The 9,671-nt window shown below is 46.4% G+C and overlaps 1 pseudogene; it reads left to right on the top strand.

The window, feature by feature from the left end:
- Window positions 1-1,941: 1,941 nt before the first annotated feature.
- On the top strand, window positions 1,942-9,128 carry LOC133134537 (zinc-binding protein A33-like; annotated as a pseudogene).
- The last annotated feature ends 543 nt before the right edge of the window (window positions 9,129-9,671 follow it).

The following is a 9,671-nucleotide window of genomic DNA, read 5'->3' as shown; positions in this document are numbered from 1 at the left end:
CATCCTGCTTGGTGAAACAGGCCCCAGGGGTCACTTGTGGAAACATCTGAGAAGGTCAGCGCGCACCACGTTTGTCTTACGGTCCCCTGCTGATGAAAAGACTCCCAGTCTCCCAGTCCTCTTCCCTATCCCTGCAAGGTGAGTGGGGAACGGGTGAACCCTACAGGAATACCCATCATACCTTTGGGAAAACCAAAAGGAAACAGGAGATAGAGAGGTCCTTCTTCAGCCTCGGAAAAAGGGCCCGTGGAATCAGAGACGACTTTAGACTTTAGAAGGAGAAACGTTGGTGCGTTCTGGTCTATTACTATATGGGAAATCTACAGTAGCCTGTTAGTTGCATTAAAACCTAGCAAAAACATATATTTTCTCCCCAATGGAAACTGACTGTTCATATACATTAATTGATCAAGTTTATCCAAGTCCCTGTGATTTTAGAAAAATAACACAAATATCTTTCAGAAAGATCTTTCCACTATCTGGGAAAATGTTTTTCAGCAAATATCAGCTTTTATTTCCTGGTATTTTTATTTAGATTTGTTAAATAACTTATCAGAACATATCACCTTTTGTATCAGACCACCCAAGTTTTAGGTGAGAAAAAGTATTGGAACATGTGACTGACAGGTGTTTCTTTTTGCCCAGATGTGTCCTGTTACATTGACTAAATAGTTCTGTATGTGTACTCTTGGTTTAAGCCTGTGAAGAAATATAAATAAACCGCTGGCGTACTGAGCAACAGATATGAAACAGGTCGACCACGGAAAACAACAGCAGTTGATGACAGAGACATTGTCAGAGCTGTGAAGAAAAACCCCAAAACATCAGTCAGTGACAGGAAGTGTCATGGCTTAGGCTTGCATGGAGTGGGTTCACTAATCAGTATTGATGATGTAACTTATGATGATAGCACCAGTTTGAATTCAGTCTACAAAAGTCTACAAAAACATTCTGTCTGAAAAGTTATCGAGAAATGCGTCCAAACTAATCAGGAGGAACTTCATCATGCAGCAAGACAATGACCCAAAACACACTTACAACACAACTTCCTTCGGGGCAGGAAGTGGAAGGTTTTAGAATTCCCAAGTCAATCACCAGGCCTGAACTTAATTGAGCACGCATTTCACGTCCTGAAGAGGAGATTGAAGGGAAAAAACCCTCAAAAAAACAGCAACTGAAAGAGGCTGTGTTGTACCCCTGAATAATAATTGCGACTCAACACAGTGTTTCTCCACTGATGGCTTAATCACAAGTTCTCCCCCTACTGCACAAAGGCAGGCATGAGTAATCAATATCAGGTTAGCAGAATAAGATCGTTTTGCAGATCACTGATTTTTAACTTCATCACATTACAGACCATGAATTCAGTCTTTTTAAACTTTGCAAATTATTAGTGTATTACTTACTGTATTACAGTTTGATGATGTCCATGGGTCACAGGCTTGATGTGGTTATTGCAAGCAAGGGATATGCTACAAAATATTAAGTATTATTTACTACACTCTCTGTACCAATACTTTTGCTCACCTAGAAACTGGGTGGTCTGATACCAAAGGTGCTATGTTTTAAGTACATCCAGGTGTAAATACGGGGAAATAAAAGATTAAATTATGAACTCTTGTTTATCTTTTTATCTCAACCCCAAATGTATTCAGTGTATTACAAAGGAATTGGCCTCGCTGTCCCAAATTATCTCATTTAATTTATTTTCATACATGGCACATAAATGGATCCAGTGGTACATTACTGCATCCTGTGAATCCAATCCAGTTCAGGCACGTGACCATCTCCGTAAGAGAGAGAGGACAAACCCAGCCAAGAATCTCCCGCTGACTGAGAACTACAAACCTGTTTGTTTCTGTTTTGACGCACATTGGGTGTGTTCTGTCCCAGGTTCAGCAGCGGTGAAAGTATCAGACCGAGAGACGGAGAGACTGTAACATGGAGGCTAAAGCTTTGATTCCCGAGGATGATCTCTGTTGCTCTGTATGTTGTGACATTTTTAAAGAGCCTGTTGTTCTGAAATGCAGCCACAGCTTCTGTAGAGTGTGTCTGCAGCAGTTCTGGGAAGAGAAGAGCTCTCGAGAGTGTCCCATCTGCAGGAGAAAGGCCTCTATGGATGAACCTCCTCTAAGCCTGGCCTTAAAAAACATTGTGGAATCTTACTTAAAGCAGAAGACTGAGAGAGAAACTGCAGACAAGACTGAGGCTCGCTGTAGTCTCCATGGAGAGAAACTTGTTTTATTCTGTGAACATGACAAAGAGCCTCTCTGTCTCATCTGTCAGACTTCAAAAAGACACAGAAACCACCCGGTCTGTCCAGTGGAAGAGGCCGCTCTGGAGCTGAAGGTATTCTTTTTTCAATCATAATTTGAAATTCAAGTCAGCATTGCGTCTGAAAGTCTTGTTTTAAAGCCTCAAAACATCAAGTATTTTAGATTTCAGTACAATGCACTAGGAGTAAAATGTGGGCATGGTTAAGTCCAGATTCACAGTTGTGATTATGAGCCTTTTATAGTGAATACAGCTCCAGAAATGTAACATTGAAATACAGTGTGATTTCATAAATATATAGCAATGATGTGTGAGATTAGATACTGACAGCACAAATATAACATAATACTTTTACTCTAACAAAATAAAGGTCTAGATCTGATAAAACTACTGCCATATAAACTGTTATCTGCTTGAGAAGAGAACTGTGCAACAACCAGGAAGTGCAGAAATCTACACCGAGTGAATAACCAGTGGAGACAGAGTTGTATATACTCTCTCAAAAATGGATGTGTTAATATCGAACACAATAAATGAAGCCGGTTCTATGAATGCTTCAACATTCCTTACAGTTGGCTGTAAATGATATGCATGTACAGCCCAGTATTATTATCCTATTTTGCTGAAATATTTTATTGGTTTAATTGTGCTGAAAATGCCCAATAACATATTGTGTTATGACGCTCTATAAGAATATTTCACTGATCTTTCCTCGAGTGTAGTATTTTCCATACTACATTTCCCACAGGCTTACAGTTACAAAATTACACTGACCGTCACTAGTGTAGCAGGGGTAATACTGTGCTATTTGTGAGAATAAGTCTGAACTGGTTCATATCACTCCAGGAAGAACTCAAGCCGGCACTTAATCTTGTTAAAGAAAAACTGAAGAAGTTTACTGAGGTTGAACAAGGATGTAAGAAGACAGCAGAACACATCAGGGTGAGTAACACAATTAATAAATCTTAATAAATTTTTGATGAAAGTTGTTTGTGACATGGATAACAAACACACCAACTGCCAAGCATAAATAAGAAAACGTAGTTACACTATTCAGGTTTTAAATGGTGTTTGAATCTCAGAGTCAAGCCCAGCACACAGAGAGGCAGATAAAGGCAGAGTTTGAGAAGCTCCACCAGTTCCTGCGTGAGGAAGAGGAGGCCAGACTAGCTGCACTGAAAGAGGAAGAGGAGCAGAAGAGTCGGATAATGGAGGAGAAGCTAGAACACATCAGCGGAGACATCTCCACCCTTACAGACAAAATCACAGCTATAGAGACAGCCATGGAGACCGAAGACACCTCCATTTTAAAGGTAGGAGCTTCATTTACTGACCGAGTTTATACCGATTAACCTCAGTAAAGTAATGCCATGTGTCTTCTTCTTTCGTATATCGTCAGATGGCCAACTCAGTGACATGCAGCCACGCCCTCGTCTCCGGTCCTAAGTCGAAAAGGCCAGCTTCTGAGGGTGGGCTGTATAGGGGGCAGCCGGTGATTATGTGCTCGGCAGTCTGTTCAGGCTCGCCACACTCACATGCCGCACTATCCGATAGGCCCCACTTCTTCAGAGATGACTTGAAGCGTCCGACGCCAGAGCGCAGACGGTTCAGTGAGGTCCATAGATGGCGTGGCATGTCTTCTCCTTTTACACCGCCTCCTGGGTCCCGGATGTATCGTTGCATGCGGGAGGGCCCAGCCGTCTCCCACGTCTGTTTCCAGGATGCTGCCAGCCAGGCGTCTCTGGACAAGTCCTCAGGGATAGACTGTAGCATCTCCTGTGCTGCCTTGTTGTAGGGATGGCGAGACTTAAGCCTGCATGGTGGTGCCGGTGTTGTTGTGGCTTTGTGTAGGATGTGCCAGTCGTGCTTCTGGGCTTTTCTTGCCAGGGCGAGGGTAGCCGCATCCCGTCGGAGACTGGCTGGGGCGATTCCAGCTAGGACTGGCAGGTAGGACACAGGGGTGGGTTTCAGACAACCAGTAACTATACGGAGGGCGCTGTTGATGACCGTATCTACCTTGTTCACATGTGGACTTCTGCTCCAGGCTGGGGCACAGTATTCTGCTACGGGTAAGACCAGGGCTTGCGTGGATATGCGTAGGGTCTGGGGGGAAGCTCCCCAAGTCGAACCCGCCAGGCGGCGGATGAGCGAGACCCTTGCTGTTGTCTTGGCCTTCACTTCATCCAGGTGTTGCTTGTAGGACAGTGTCCGGTCCAAGCATACGCCGAGGTACTTGGGGGCTTGCTGGAACTCCAGGCGGTTGTTGCCAACATGCACGTCCAGTTCCCTTCTTGCTTCCCGATTGTTAAGGTGGTAAGCTGCAGACACTGTCTTGCCCATGCTGAGCTGAAGGTGCCACTTCTGGAGGTAGTCTGCCAGGATGCCCATGTCTCGGTTGAGGCCATCTTCCATCGCCTTCCATGTTGGGCGGCGAAGCATGATGGCCAAGTCGTCCGCATAGCCATACTTGGTAGATGTTGTATCTGGCAGGTCGTGAATGTATATGTTGAACAACATTGGTGAGAGGACGGAGCCTTGCGGGACACCGTTCTTCAACTTTCTGAGCCTGCTGGTCTGGCCATCGCTGGTCTGTAGGATGAAGCTACGGTTCGATAGCATCTCCATAATGAACCTCACCATGTGCCGGTCCGGGATTGTCCTCAACAGTTTCAGATGTAGTCCACGGTGCCACACGGTGTCATAGGCGGCTGTCAGGTCCAGGAATACTACTCCAGCTTTTTCGTTATCCTGAAAGCTGTCCTCGATGTCCTGAGTGAGTAGCGTTACCTGATCCACTGTTGACCTGCCTCGGCGGAAGCCGGCTTGTTCCGGTGGGAGTTGTGGGTCCACCACTGGCTCGATGCGGCTATGAATCAGCCTCTCCAGGATCTTATATGGGACACAGAGCAGAGAGATGGGCCTGTAGGACTTCGGGTCTTCGGCGGGTTTGTTCGGCTTTGGCAAGGCTATGACGGAAGCACGGCGCCAGGTCTTTGGGAGCTTGGACCTCCGGAAGCATGATGAGAAGAACGAGCATAGCCAGTAAGATGTTCTTTCACTTTGGTGTATGACAAACTCTGGGTGGATATTGTCTCGACCTGATGACTTGCCCGGCTTCAGTTTGTTGATTGCTGCACTTAGTTCGGCTACTGTGAAGTCTCCTGAGAGGTTAGCATCGACGCTGGCTGCCTTGGAGAGAGACGATACCTCACACGAGGTCAATCGTGTGACGTTTCTGTCAGCATCAGGGAAGCGACCATTTTTCAGGAGCTGGGAAGCAATGGCATCTGCTGTCACTGGACACCTGCGGGGGGTTGTTTTTCTCCCTGAGAGCAGGTTGATGGTCTGCCACGCCTTCCGGCTAGAGTGGGTGAAGTCGATAGCTTCCACTACTTCAGTCCACCTGGCCCTTCGGGTGTCGTCCAGCTTCTGCAATAGGGTTGTTGCTGTTGCGTCCATTTCTTCCCTGGAGCTTGCCTGCTGGTGTTGGCGCAGCAGGCAGCTGCACTCCTCATCCCAGCCCGGGATGTAGTTCTTATTGTAGCCACGTGGGATGTTGTGCTTTGCTGCCCTGAGGAGGACTTCACAGTAGGCGGCGTATGCAGCATCCACATCAGCTGCTTCTGGGTCCAGGAGACCAGCAGTTCTTCTTTCCGTTTCCCCCATAAACTGCCGCCAGTTCGCCTTCCTGAAGTTCCATCTCCTGACCGGTTTGCCAGATACCGGCTGTACCAGTGATGGTACTTTGATGATGGATGGCCGGTGGTGTGAACGAGGGAACATGTCCAAGACACGTCTCTCCGGTTTCAGGTCGTTACTGCGGCATACAGCAAAGGCCAGGTCTGGGTTGGTGTGAGAGTTCCAGCGTGCAGAAAAGAAGCTTGGGGGCTCCTTTGGGTCGAAGAGCAGCAGTGCCTCAGCGTTAGAAGCCCACTCACTCAGCGCTTCACCATCCTGTGATGTGTGGTTGTAGCCCCAATCTGTATGTTGGCAATTGAAGTCACCTGCATAGATGGCGGGAGGAGTCACAGATGGTAGTGATGATACAGTCAGCACAGTTGGTGGGGGCTTGTATACATTCACAACAGATGTTTCTTGGATTTTGGTGACCAGCCACTCAATGTTGCAGCCGGGTGGAGATTGACTGGTGGCTGACCAGCTCAATCCTTCCCGGACAAAGGTTGCCATTCCATGCTTCTTGCTGTGGATGGATCCGGTGAGGAAGAACCCAGGCAGTTTGAGGTTGTTGTCAGAAACCCAGTGTGTCTCTTGCAGGAGAATAGCTGCCACTTTGTTGGAATCGGCAAGATGCCTGATGACTTCGAGTTTGGCGATGGTAAGGCCCTCGACGTTGAGTTGGAGCACCGACAGACCTTGGTTTTCGACGGTGGGGGTGTCCGCCTGTCCTGGCGAGGACGTTCTCTGCCTTGGTCTTGGCCTCGGCTTGTACCTTGGTCCGCCAGCTCGACGATTCTTTGGCGACATTAGTTTCATGAGTTGGTCTCGCACCATTTCTCACTACTCACAGGAGAGGCCGCGTGAAGGCTGTCGTCTTCTCTGCCATGTGTGTGACTGTTATCATCCTCTTCACTTTCATTAACATGGCTCCTGCTGTTTCTCACCTATTGTTTCTCATAATGGAATGGACTGAATACATTTATACACTCACAATGATGCTCTTATTGTGTGTTTTTTTCAGAGCTACAACAACATCAAGGAAAGGTATGTGGACTCTCAGCTCATTTCATCTTGTGTGTTTAAGTCTCTTCAGTTCCCGATGCTGACTCCTGCCTGTCGTTACAGAGCCCAGTGCACACTGCAGGACCCAGAGCTGCTCTCAGGGGCGCTGATAGACGTGGCCAAACACCTGGGCAACCTGACATTCAGAGTCTGGGAGAAGATGCTGGGGATGGTGCAGTACAGTGAGTATCTGGGCCAGATGCTGAAATCAGGTTTTTTTTACAAACATTTAATGAACACATGAAAGAGGAGGAACAGGCTGCATGTTGACATGGTGCTGAAGATAAACAGCACAGAGTCATCCAGTCTCAGAGCAGGGAGATCCTGAGGGCTGCACTGCACTGCTCGCAGTTTAATATCAGAACACACGCAGACACAGAATTAACACACAATGTAAAACCTCATCAATAATATGCTTTATTAGCTGTGAGAATTGTTTGCATTGAATTTGCAATGATGTGTTCATTGATTCATGACTTTTCATAATGCAAATAGGTTTTATATTTAAAATATTAATCACTATAACTACAGTATATTATTATCCATAACTAGTATATGTCATTTCCTGTGTATGGGACCTAATCTGAATAGAGTATGTGAAATGTTCCTGCCACACGCCATGGGCGGACACAAGAGATGGACACAGGAAGGTCGTTATGATCGGAGCCATTCGCAGACTCCAAGATGTAATAAATAACAAGCTTCAATCAAAGTGCCACAGAAATAGTTCAGTGCAGGGCAATGAGGGCAATACAGGCAAGGCAGTTTGAGTCCAAAGGGTCAGAGTCCAAACAACCAGAGCAGTGTGGAGAAGGCAGGGTGGGGTGTGGGGGGTGTGGACAGGTAACCAGAGCAGTGTGGAGAAGGCAGGGTGGGGTGTGGGGTGTGGGGTGTGGACAGGTAACCAGAGCAGTGTGGAGAGGGCAGGGTGGGGTGTGGGGGGGTGGACAGGTAACCAGAGCAGTGTGGAGAAGGCAGGGTGGGGTGTGGGGTGTGGGGGGTGTGGACAGGTAACCAGAGCAGTGTGGAGAAGGCAGGGTGCGGGGTGGGGTGTGGGGGGGGGGGTGGCAGGTAATCGGGAGAAAGGGAAAACATGGAATGGAACATTGACATAAAACACATAGAAAAGTATAATCAGGGAAATGAACTACAACAGAGGCACGGAACGTGACAGGAAAACATGAAACTAAACATTTAACAACACAAATACAAGCTATGATACAAGCTATGATACAATAACACGAGACGTGAGGCAGCACTGGCATTTTAATAAATAAAAAATAAAAAAATTGGAATAAAAAAATTCATAAAAAAAAAAAATATAATAATAAGCTTAATTTGTATGCATACATAAAATGTAGCTCAAAGGGCTTTGCATTCAGCTAGTTACAAATAGTTATAAAAACAACACATTGTAGATAAAATATAATAATAATAAATACTGTGATTGTGGAAATACATTCACACAACAAACAAATAACAAGACAAGACAAACACTAACACGACTGCCTTAAAGGAGTGACGGTCTTAAAAGAAAGCTCCCTCAGTCTCTTTTGGTGGTGTAGTTGGCCAGGGCCCCGGCCGGGATATTTCATGCTGCCAGTTGCACCTCCCCTGACAGCAGCGGTAGGAGGCGCAACGCCCACTCCTCCACCAGGTGTGTGTGTTCTCTCCTGTACCTCTTCTTCCCACCGTTTAAATATCTCTCTTCTTCATATTTCAGCTCCTGTGATGATGGACCCTAACACTGCACATGCCTATCTCTCTCTCTCTCTGATGATCTGACCACTGTGAGACACACAGGTACAGCACAGAACTGTCCTGACAACCCAGAGAGATTTTACTACTATGTGTTTGTGTTGGGATCTGAGGGGTTTACCTCAGGGAAAAACAGCTGGGAGGTGAAGGTTGGGAATAAACGTCAGTGGGATGTAGGAGTGGTGAAAGAGTCCACCAACAGGAAGGGAGATATCACATACAGCCCAGAGGATGGACCCTGGCTCATAAGGCTGAGGAATGGTGACACGTACAGTGCAGTAGGAGGTACTGACCTCACACTGAAGAGGAAACCCCAGAGCATCAGGGTGCAGCTGGAATATGACAGGGGGGAGGTGTCCTTCTTCAACTCCAGTGACATGTCACTCATTTACACTTTTAAACACACATTTACTGAGAGGGTGTTCCCATTCTTCTCTCCCTGTTTGAGAGATGATGGTAAGAACGATGAGCCCCTGACAATCTGCCCAGTGAAAGTCTCAGTAACAGTGACGTCATCCCAGTGAAGGTGAGGGGGGGGGGGGGGGGGGTTGATGGTGTACCAGTACCCAATGGAAGATAAACAGACAGAGGTACACTGTCTCAGTGTCTAGACAGGTACACACATCTAGCACAAAGGGGGGTGTCTGTCACAAGGGAGTAATGACAATGTGCTTATTTGCTTTTACCTGGTGTGTTTCATGCTGTAAAGGAGACTATTGTTTCTTGTTAATGTAATTTCTTATTCATCTGAACTTTGGAAACTGCAAAGGACCAAGTGCTTTCACACTTATAGGGTACAAAAGGTGAAATCCATTTCAATAATTTAAATTAATAAATTTTCTTTTCATCACCAATTCTTTTGTTGAGTTACTCTACTGTACATGCATTTTTGGTCATGT

Source organism: Conger conger, chromosome 8 (genome assembly GCF_963514075.1).
Source record: "Conger conger chromosome 8, fConCon1.1, whole genome shotgun sequence".
Classification (NCBI taxonomy): domain Eukaryota; kingdom Metazoa; phylum Chordata; class Actinopteri; order Anguilliformes; family Congridae; genus Conger; species Conger conger.
The sequence above is the reverse complement of the archived record's forward strand: the minus strand, read 5'-3'. Positions and strand labels throughout refer to the sequence as shown.